Source organism: Lissotriton vulgaris, unplaced genomic scaffold (genome assembly GCF_964263255.1).
Source record: "Lissotriton vulgaris unplaced genomic scaffold, aLisVul1.2 SCAFFOLD_3607, whole genome shotgun sequence".
In the NCBI taxonomy this organism is placed as follows: Eukaryota; Metazoa; Chordata; class Amphibia; order Caudata; family Salamandridae; genus Lissotriton; species Lissotriton vulgaris.
The window spans coordinates 148,757-160,840 of NW_028250565.1; positions in this window are offsets into that span (position 1 = coordinate 148,757).

Consider the following 12,084-nt stretch of genomic DNA (forward strand, 5'->3'; position numbering starts at 1 on the left):
CGAGAGTGAGTGTGTGAGAGAGAGAAGAGAAAGGGGAGACATTGTGTGTGTGTGTCCGAGAGAGAAATACGTATGGATTTTTTTTCATTCTTTGGCTAGGGGGTAAGTTTACCTCTGTAAAAACCCTTATGTCACCTTCCACATTCTGCCCAAGGTGGTATTGAAAGGTGTGGCCACACCCTTAAAAAAGTGCAGCACATGATCCTACAAGCAGTGTTTTTTTTATTGTTACACACAGTTACATGAAACGCTTCGACAGCCACAGCCCCCAAATGTGAAGTGTGTGTGTGGGTCTAACTCGGAGGCCGTGCCACCAGACAATGCACACAGTGCAGGAGTGAAAGCAACCAGAGAATGTTTACTAACATGGTGCACTCCATGAGACAGTCTATGTTGTGGGGTCAGTGGGTCACTGGTCCCATCCTTGTATGCACACAATGGTTCCTCTGTGAGTTACAAAGGTTTCTGTAGATTGTTTCAAGCAGTGTTTGCAATCATCATTTTATTCATAATTTTCTTTTTTATAGGTTATTGACATTTTGCTTTGTTCATTATTGATTTGCATAATATGATACCATCCTTATATACATCCAATGCATTTCGGGGTTGTCATACACCCCTTCATCAGGGAAAGGACTCTGTAAACACAAAGTATAAGAATCATAAATAATGTAAAAACGGAACGTAAGTACAGTGTGCGCATGCACCATAGTGGGACCTAGATCTTGGGTAACTTTGGTAGCGGAGTGTTGAAAAGTGGGGGTAGTTTATAGAGTACACCGTTCTGTGACCCGTTTATTCCCGAGTGAGGCAAGCGTGGTGTGCAGGTTCAGCACAAAAATGCTTACTTGTATCATTCAGAAAATTAGCGCATGTTCCTGCAAAGGAAGACGTGAGGAAGCGTATTAGTTGTCCGTGAGCGGTATAACGGGTTTAAGCAATGTTAATGAGGTTCCTAAGTGCAAACTAACCTTAGTGATTATGAGTAGGGTCCTCCTTTCTTAGACGCTGGTTCTGGCGGAACGCCATTGACCGCGTTTCGTTTCATTAAAGAGGCGTGGTCACGTGGGTTAGTAGGAAGGAGGTGGGAGTATTTCTGGCCAGTTAAAGAGACAGTGTAGTGCTATAGCGCATTCAGATGAAATTAAAAACGCCGTGCAGTCTGGGCCTGGTAGTTGTGTTACGACGAGCGGGTGGGTTAGGTGGTGTGGTATGTAAGGGGTAGGGCAGTGGGTTAAACGGGGGATGTGCAATGGCATACGAAAGGGCCGTGTGGTAGTACATAGGTGTGGTTCATGGGTCAAATTAAATCTAGATCAATCAATGTACAATATTACAGACTAAATGATTTTAAAGAAAAAACGTAATAAGAAAAAAGTCCTTAAATAAATCAGGAGTCACTGACTCGGTCCGTGAGCAACTTTTACAGGTAACAAGAGAGTTCGATTCTTTCATTAAGCCCCAGTGGCTTCTGTGTGGAAAGTCTGTAGATCCAGAAATTTTCTCTTTGGAGTAGGAATTTGGTGTTGTCTCTACCCTCTTGTTTGGCAATGGTTTCCAGTATCATGAATTTTAACTGAGCGATGTTGTGTTTCTCTTCGTGGAAGTGTACTGCTAGTGCTGATTTGGTGCTTTTTAGACGAATATTGGATTTATGTTCTGTGAGCCTGGTTTTGATTTTGCGTTCTGTCTTTCCGATGTATAGTTTTCCACATGGGCATTTAAGGGCATAAATGACATTGCTAGTGTCACATGTGGCGTTGACTTGGAGTTTGATCTTGTTACCTTTCATCGGGTGGTTGATCGTGTTGCCTCGAATAATGGAGTTACAGTTCCCACAATTGCAGCATGGTTTCGTCCCTGTATAGCTAGTTTGTTTTCTTGGTTTCTGTCGCACAAGTTCACCCAGGTTGCGTGATCTAGTATATGCAAATAGTGGAGGTTCCTGAAAAATCTGATTAAAGTCTGGTTCCAGATTCAATAATGGCCAATGTTGGTGAATAATCTTTTTGAATTTGTTGGTCATAGTAGAAAATTTTGAAACCACCACTAGGCGTGTCTGGTGTTTCTTGGCGCTCGGTTGTAGTAGTTTTTGTCTGTCTAGGTTGTTGATCCTTTGTATTGAGTCTTCAATGATGTTTCCTGGATAACCTCTTTTGTGAAATTTGTGTGCGACTTCTTTGATCCGTTGTACTGCATTTTGGGGGTTAGATGTAATCCGTTTTGCTCGTGCCATTTGGGAGAATGGTAAATGAGTTTTCAAGTTGGATTCGTGAAAGCTGCTATAGTGTAGCATGTTATTCCTGTCGGTGGGCTTAGTGTAGAGATCTGTTTCGAATTCCGTTCCTTTGATGGAAACCTTTACATCTAGGAAGTTAACGCAGGTATTTGAGATTTCCCAGGTCAATTGTATTCTTTCGTCTATGTTGTTAAATTCCAACAGTCTGTTTTGCAGTTCTTCTTGTGTGCTTTTCCAAACGATGAAGATGTCATCTATATATCTTGTGAAAAGCAATAGGTGATCTGTCCAATTCTTATTATTGAGTATATGGTTTTCTTCAAAGTGTTGCATAAAGATGTTTGCATACGAGGGGGCCGCTGAATTGCCCATAGCCATGCCCACGAGTTGTTGGTACCATGTGTTGTGATGTTTAAAATAACTGTGGTACAACGTAAATAACATCAGTTCCATTAGGAATGTTTGAAAAGATCTTTCCATGTCAGATTTGAGTAAGGACTGTTCTATGGCTTCGATCCCCAAGGAATGGGGTATTGATGTGTACAGGGAACGTACATCAGCTGTGCATAGGATGAGTTCTTGGTTTGCTTCTGTTTTGAGGTTCATTAATTTCGAGATAAAGTGTGTTGTGTCTTTGGTGTATGAATTCATGGTTTGTACCATTGGTTGAAGATATTTGTCCAGTAGTTGCCCAATGGGTTCGTGTAGACTCCCGCATGTAGAGACTATAGGTCTCATGGGTGGGTCCCTTAGGTTTTTGTGAATCTTTGGGACCATTCTTAGGATCGGGCTTCTAGGATTGGATTTGGTGAGGAAGTTCTTGGTTTTGGTATTGATTATTCCCATTTCATGCGCTTTATCTAGTATGTTGCTTAGAATTTTCATATATTCCGTTGTCGGGTTCATGTCCAGTTTCATGTATGTTGTCGTGTCGCCGATGTGTTCCAGCACTTTCGATTCATACATAACTGTGTTCATAATTATGAGGGCGCCGCCCTTGTCCGCTTTGACACATGTAATGGTTTCATTATTGGATATTTTTCTCAATGTAGTTAGGTCCTTTTGAGTGATGTTCTTAGTCTTTGTGCGTTTGTGGTTGATTTTCATTAGATCTATTTGAAAACAGAGTCAAACAAGATCTAGTGTTTTGTGGCTTACTGGTGATTGGAATGTGCTGTGTGGTCTCAGTCCGAGTAGTTGGTCTGGTTCCACTTGAGTGTTGGGTGGTAACACATTGTCAAAAAAGTGACGAAGTCGGAGTTTACGCATGAGTTTGAAGAAACTGACTTCCAGTTCCAGGTTGTTGGAGTCAGTCGTGGGTACAAACGAAGTTCCCTTTTGGAGAAGTTGAATTTCATGTTGGGTAGGTTGGTAGTCACTAATATTAATGACTAGTTGTTCTGTGTTTTCTTGGTTTGTTTGTCCTTGATCGTTCCCGTTGTGCTCCTCGTGGTGGGTGGCTCTTTCCTTGTTTCTTTGTCTTTTGTTTTGTCCTCTCCGGGGTCTCCTTTTTGTGTTTGGCCCTGTTCTAAAAAAGGACTTGTGTCTGTTTGGTGGCTGGAAGAACTATCCGGAATACTTGGTGAACTAACCAGGGAGATAGAGGAGACATCTACAGAACTGTCTAAAATGTTAACGGAGGACGAGCTTTAAGACATACTGGACGATATCCAAACCCAGATGGATAAGCACACCAAAGACATTAATGAACGTAAGATACGCAAATACAGGAGGGATACTCTTGATTATAAGCTCGGAGAGGTTTATACATGGGCTGAAGTCTATGCCCAGAAAAGACGCAACAAACCATATACATCACAGACAGATACCTCCTCATCGGATAGCGACAGCAACCAAAGATCAAGGAGAACTCAGCCAATACCAACAGAACCAGACACAACCAGAGCACAACAACCAACGACCAGCCACCAAACAGACACAAGTCCTTTTTTAGAACAGGGCCAAACACAAAAAGGAGACCCCGGAGAGGACAAAACAAAAGACAAAGAAACAAGGAAAGAGCCACCCACCACGAGGAGCACAACGGGAACGATCAAGGACAAACAAACCAAGAAAACACAGAACAACTAGTCATTAATATTAGTGACTACCAACCTACCCAACATGAAATTCAACTTCTCCAAAAGGGAACTTCGTTTGTACCCACGACTGACTCCAACAACCTGGAACTGGAAGTCAGTTTCTTCAAACTCATGCGTAAACTCCGACTTCGTCACTTTTTTGACAATGTGTTACCACCCAACACTCAAGTGGAACCAGACCAACTACTCGGACTGAGACCACACAGCACATTCCAATCACCAGTAAGCCACAAAACACTAGATCTATTTGAAAACAGAGTCAAACAAGATCTAATGAAAATCAACCACAAACGCACAAAGACTAAGAACATCACTCAAAAGGACCTAACTACATTGAGAAAAATATCCAATAATGAAACCATTACATGTGTCAAAGCGGACAAGGGCGGCGCCCTCATAATTATGAACACAGTTATGTATGAATCGAAAGTGCTGGAACACATCGGCGACACGACAACATACATGAAACTGGACATGAACCCGACAACGGAATATATGAAAATTCTAAGCAACATACTAGATAAAGCGCATGAAATGGGAATAATCAATACCAAAACCAAGAACTTCCTCACCAAATCCAATCCTAGAAGCCCGATCCTAAGAATGGTCCCAAAGATTCACAAAAACCTAAGGGACCCTCCCATGAGACCTATAGTCTCTACATGCGGGAGTCTACACGAACCCATTGGGCAACTACTGGACAAATATCTTCAACCAATGGTACAAACCATGAATTCATACACCAAAGACACAACACACTTTATCTCGAAATTAATGAACCTCAAAACAGAAGCAAACCAAGAACTCATCCTATGCACAGCTGATGTACGTTCCCTGTACACATCAATACCCCATTCCTTGGGGATCGAAGCCATAGAACAGTCCTTACTCAAATCTGACATGGAAAGATCTTTTCAAACATTCCTAATGGAACTGATGTTATTTACGTTGTACCACAGTTATTTTAAACATCACAACACATGGTACCAACAACTCGTGGGCATGGCTATGGGCAATTCAGCGGCCCCCTCGTATGCAAACCTCTTTATGCAACACTTTGAAGAAAACCATATACTCAATAATAAGAATTGGACAGATCACCTATTGCTTTTCACAAGATATATAGATGACATCTTCATCGTTTGGAAAAGCACACAAGAAGAACTGCAAAACAGACTGTTGGAATTTAACAACATAGACGAAAGAATACAATTGACCTGGGAAATCTCAAATACCTGCGTTAACTTCCTAGATGTAAAGGTTTCCATCAAAGGAACGGAATTCGAAACAGATCTCTACACTAAGCCCACCGACAGGAATAACATGCTACACTATAGCAGCTTTCACGAATCCAACTTGAAAACTCATTTACCATTCTCCCAAATGGCACGAGCAAAACGGATTACATCTAACCCCCAAAATGCAGTACAACGGATCAAAGAAGTCGCACACAAATTTCACAAAAGAGGTTATCCAGGAAACATCATTGAAGACTCAATACAAAGGATCAACAACCTAGACAGACAAAAACTACTACAACCGAGCGCCAAGAAACACCAGACACGCCTAGTGGTGGTTTCAAAATTTTCTACTATGACCAACAAATTCAAAAAGATTATTCACCAACATTGGCCATTATTGAATCTGGAACCAGACTTTAATCAGATTTTTCAGGAACCTCCACTATTTGCATATACTAGATCACGCAACCTGGGTGAACTTGTGCGACAGAAACCAAGAAAACAAACTAGCTATACAGGGACGAAACCATGCTGCAATTGTGGGAACTGTAACTCCATTATTCGAGGCAACACGATCAACCACCCGATGAAAGGTAACAAGATCAAACTCCAAGTCAACGCCACATGTGACCCTAGCAATGTCATTTATGCCCTTAAATGCCCATGTGGAAAACTATACATCGGAAAGACAGAACGCAAAATCAAAACCAGGCTCACAGAACATAAATCCAATATTCGTCTAAAAAGCACCAAATCAGCACTAGCAGTACACTTCCACGAAGAGAAACACAACATCGCTCAGTTAAAATTCATGATACTGGAAACCATTGCCAAACAAGAGGGTAGAGACAACACCAAATTCCTACTCCAAAGAGAAAATTTCTGGATCTACAGACTTTCCACACAGAAGCCACTGGGGCTTAATGAAAGAATCGAACTCTCTTGTTACCTGTAAAAGTTGCTCACGGACCGAGTCAGTGACTCCTGATTTATTTAAGGACTTTTTTCTTATTACGTTTTTTCTTTAAAATCATTTAGTCTGTAATATTGTACATTGATTGATCTAGATTTAATTTGACCCATGAACCACACCTATGTACTACCACACGGCCCTTTCGTATGCCATTGCACATCCCCCGTTTAACCCACTGCCCTACCCCTTACATACCACACCACCTAACCCACCCGCTCGTCGTAACACAACTACCAGGCCCAGACTGCACGGCGTTTTTAATTTCATCTGAATGCGCTATAGCACTACACTGTCTCTTTAACTGGCCAGAAATACTCCCACCTCCTTCCTACTAACCCACGTGACCACGCCTCTCTAATGAAACGAAACGCGGTCAATGGCGTTCCGCCAGAACCAGCGTCTAAGAAAGGAGGACCCTACTCATAATCACTAAGGTTAGTTTGCACTTAGGAACCTCATTAACATTGCTTAAACCCGTTATACCGCTCACAGACAACTAATACGCTTCCTCACGTCTTCCTTTGCAGGAACATGCGCTAATTTTCTGAATGATACAAGTAAGCATTTTTGTGCTGAACCTGCACACCACGCTTGCCTCACTCGGGAATAAACGGGTCACAGAACGGTGTACTCTATAAACTACCCCCACTTTTCAACACTCCGCTACCAAAGTTACCCAAGATCTAGGTCCCACTATGGTGCATGCGCACACTGTACTTACGTTCCGTTTTTACATTATTTATGATTCTTATACTTTGTGTTTACAGAGTCCTTTCCCTGATGAAGGGGTGTATGACAACCCCGAAATGCATTGGATGTATATAAGGATGGTATCATATTATGCAAATCAATAATGAACAAAGCAAAATGTCAATAACCTATAAAAAAGAAAATTATGAATACAATGATGATTGCAAACACTGCTTGAAACAATCTACAGAAACCTTTGTAACTCACAGAGGAACCATTGTGTGCATACAAGGATGGGACCAGTGACCCACTGACCCCACAACATAGACTGTTATATTGGATGTCGAGGGACGCCTGACATCACTTGCATAGCACCTTAAAACTAAGGATTAATTTCTCATAAAAATCGCTGTGCGCCAGCCCTACCCACACTGCTGTTTTACGTCTTTGCGTCCACCATTGGACCGGCTGCACGCAAATACCATAAGATGAGTAACTTTGACGACATATCCAAGAGCACAGAGGCCAGAGCCTCAACCTTTGCGTTTAAATCAGATGAAGCAAATCGGATTTACGCACTCATTAGGGAGGAAAATGCCCAGGAGGCCACCACCCGCTCCAAAGAGCAACATATAAAACAACTAATTTACCTAAGCAAGAGACGCATTAACCAGCAACTACATGCGAGTACATTGGTTAAATATCACCGCAACTTACGCATACCAAGGGGACTCAGAATTGCCCTGAGACCATCACTCTGCAAGAATTCTAAAACTTTTCAAGAAAGGTGGTTTGAGATCCTTAACAAATGCTCACTCGACTTGATCCTTCTAATTATAGAAGAACTATCCGGAATACTTGGTGAACTAACCAGGGAGATAGAGGAGACATCTACAGAACTGTCTAAAATGTTAACGGAGGACGAGCTTAAAGACATACTGGACGATATCCAAACCCAGATGGATAAGCACACCAAAGACATTAATGAACGTAAGATACGCAAATACAGGAGGGATACTCTTGATTATAAGCTCGGAGAGGTTTATACATGGGCTGAAGTCTATGCCCAGAAAAGACGCAACAAACCATATACATCACAGACAGATACCTCCTCATCGGATAGCGACAGCAACCAAAGATCAAGGAGAACTCAGCCAATACCAACAGAACCAGACACAACCAGAGCACAACAACCAACGACCAGCCACCAAACAGACACAAGTCCTTTTTTAGAACAGGGCCAAACACAAAAAGGAGACCCCGGAGAGGACAAAACAAAAGACAAAGAAACAAGGAAAGAGCCACCCACCACGAGGAGCACAACGGGAACGATCAAGGACAAACAAACCAAGAAAACACAGAACAACTAGTCATTAATATTAGTGACTACCAACCTACCCAACATGAAATTCAACTTCTCCAAAAGGGAACTTCGTTTGTACCCACGACTGACTCCAACAACCTGGAACTGGAAGTCAGTTTCTTCAAACTCATGCGTAAACTCCGACTTCGTCACTTTTTTGGCAATGTGTTACCACCCAACACTCAAGTGGAACCAGACCAACTACTCGGACTGAGACCACACAGCACATTCCAATCACCAGTAAGCCACAAAACACTAGATCTATTTGAAAACAGAGTCAAACAAGATCTAATGAAAATCAACCACAAACGCACAAAGACTAAGAACATCACTCAAAAGGACCTAACTACATTGAGAAAAATATCCAATAATGAAACCATTACATGTGTCAAAGCGGACAAGGGCGGCGCCCTCATAATTATGAACACAGTTATGTATGAATCGAAAGTGCTGGAACACATCGGCGACACGACAACATACATGAAACTGGACATGAACCCGACAACGGAATATATGAAAATTCTAAGCAACATACTAGATAAAGCGCATGAAATGGGAATAATCAATACCAAAACCAAGAACTTCCTCACCAAATCCAATCCTAGAAGCCCGATCCTAAGAATGGTCCCAAAGATTCACAAAAACCTAAGGGACCCACCCATGAGACCTATAGTCTCTACATGCGGGAGTCTACACGAACCCATTGGGCAACTACTGGACAAATATCTTCAACCAATGGTACAAACCATGAATTCATACACCAAAGACACAACACACTTTATCTCGAAATTAATGAACCTCAAAACAGAAGCAAACCAAGAACTCATCCTATGCACAGCTGATGTACGTTCCCTGTACACATCAATACCCCATTCCTTGGGGATCGAAGCCATAGAACAGTCCTTACTCAAATCTGACATGGAAAGATCTTTTCAAACATTCCTAATGGAACTGATGTTATTTACGTTGTACCACAGTTATTTTAAACATCACAACACATGGTACCAACAACTCGTGGGCATGGCTATGGGCAATTCAGCGGCCCCCTCGTATGCAAACATCTTTATGCAACACTTTGAAGAAAACCATATACTCAATAATAAGAATTGGACAGATCACCTATTGCTTTTCACAAGATATATAGATGACATCTTCATCGTTTGGAAAAGCACACAAGAAGAACTGCAAAACAGACTGTTGGAATTTAACAACATAGACGAAAGAATACAATTGACCTGGGAAATCTCAAATACCTGCGTTAACTTCCTAGATGTAAAGGTTTCCATCAAAGGAACGGAATTCGAAACAGATCTCTACACTAAGCCCACCGACAGGAATAACATGCTACACTATAGCAGCTTTCACGAATCCAACTTGAAAACTCATTTACCATTCTCCCAAATGGCACGAGCAAAACGGATTACATCTAACCCCCAAAATGCAGTACAACGGATCAAAGAAGTCGCACACAAATTTCACAAAAGAGGTTATCCAGGAAACATCATTGAAGACTCAATACAAAGGATCAACAACCTAGACAGACAAAAACTACTACAACCGAGCGCCAAGAAACACCAGACACGCCTAGTGGTGGTTTCAAAATTTTCTACTATGACCAACAAATTCAAAAAGATTATTCACCAACATTGGCCATTATTGAATCTGGAACCAGACTTTAATCAGATTTTTCAGGAACCTCCACTATTTGCATATACTAGATCACGCAACCTGGGTGAACTTGTGCGACAGAAACCAAGAAAACAAACTAGCTATACAGGGACGAAACCATGCTGCAATTGTGGGAACTGTAACTCCATTATTCGAGGCAACACGATCAACCACCCGATGAAAGGTAACAAGATCAAACTCCAAGTCAACGCCACATGTGACACTAGCAATGTCATTTATGCCCTTAAATGCCCATGTGGAAAACTATACATCGGAAAGACAGAACGCAAAATCAAAACCAGGCTCACAGAACATAAATCCAATATTCGTCTAAAAAGCACCAAATCAGCACTAGCAGTACACTTCCACGAAGAGAAACACAACATCGCTCAGTTAAAATTCATGATACTGGAAACCATTGCCAAACAAGAGGGTAGAGACAACACCAAATTCCTACTCCAAAGAGAAAATTTCTGGATCTACAGACTTTCCACACAGAAGCCACTGGGGCTTAATGAAAGAATCGAACTCTCTTGTTACCTGTAAAAGTTGCTCACGGACCGAGTCAGTGACTCCTGATTTATTTAAGGACTTTTTTCTTATTACGTTTTTTCTTTAAAATCATTTAGTCTGTAATATTGTACATTGATTGATCTAGATTTAATTTGACCCATGAACCACACCTATGTACTACCACACGGCCCTTTCGTATGCCATTGCACATCCCCCGTTTAACCCACTGCCCTACCCCTTACATACCACACCACCTAACCCACCCGCTCGTCGTAACACAACTACCAGGCCCAGACTGCACGGCGTTTTTAATTTCATCTGAATGCGCTATAGCACTACACTGTCTCTTTAACTGGCCAGAAATACTCCCACCTCCTTCCTACTAACCCACGTGACCACGCCTCTCTAATGAAACGAAACGCGGTCAATGGCGTTCCGCCAGAACCAGCGTCTAAGAAAGGAGGACCCTACTCATAATCACTAAGGTTAGTTTGCACTTAGGAACCTCATTAACATTGCTTAAACCCGTTATACCGCTCACAGACAACTAATACGCTTCCTCACGTCTTCCTTTGCAGGAACATGCGCTAATTTTCTGAATGATACAAGTAAGCATTTTTGTGCTGAACCTGCACACCACGCTTGCCTCACTCGGGAATAAACGGGTCACAGAACGGTGTACTCTATAAACTACCCCCACTTTTCAACACTCCGCTACCAAAGTTACCCAAGATCTAGGTCCCACTATGGTGCATGCGCACACTGTACTTACGTTCCGTTTTTACATTATTTATGATTCTTATACTTTGTGTTTACAGAGTCCTTTCCCTGATGAAGGGGTGTATGACAACCCCGAAATGCATTGGATGTATATAAGGATGGTATCATATTATGCAAATCAATAATGAACAAAGCAAAATGTCAATAACCTATAAAAAAGAAAATTATGAATACAATGATGATTGCAAACACTGCTTGAAACAATCTACAGAAACCTTTGTAACTCACAGAGGAACCATTGTGTGCATACAAGGATGGGACCAGTGACCCACTGACCCCACAACATAGACTGTTATATTGGATGTCGAGGGACGCCTGACATCACTTGCATAGCACCTTAAAACTAAGGATTAATTTCTCATAAAAATCGCTGTGCGCCAGCCCTACCCACACTGCTGTTTTACGTCTTTGCGTCCACCATTGGACCGGCTGCACGCAAATACCATAAGATGAGTAACTTTGACGACATATCCAAGAGCACAGAGGCCAGAGCCTCAACCTTTGCGTTTAAATCA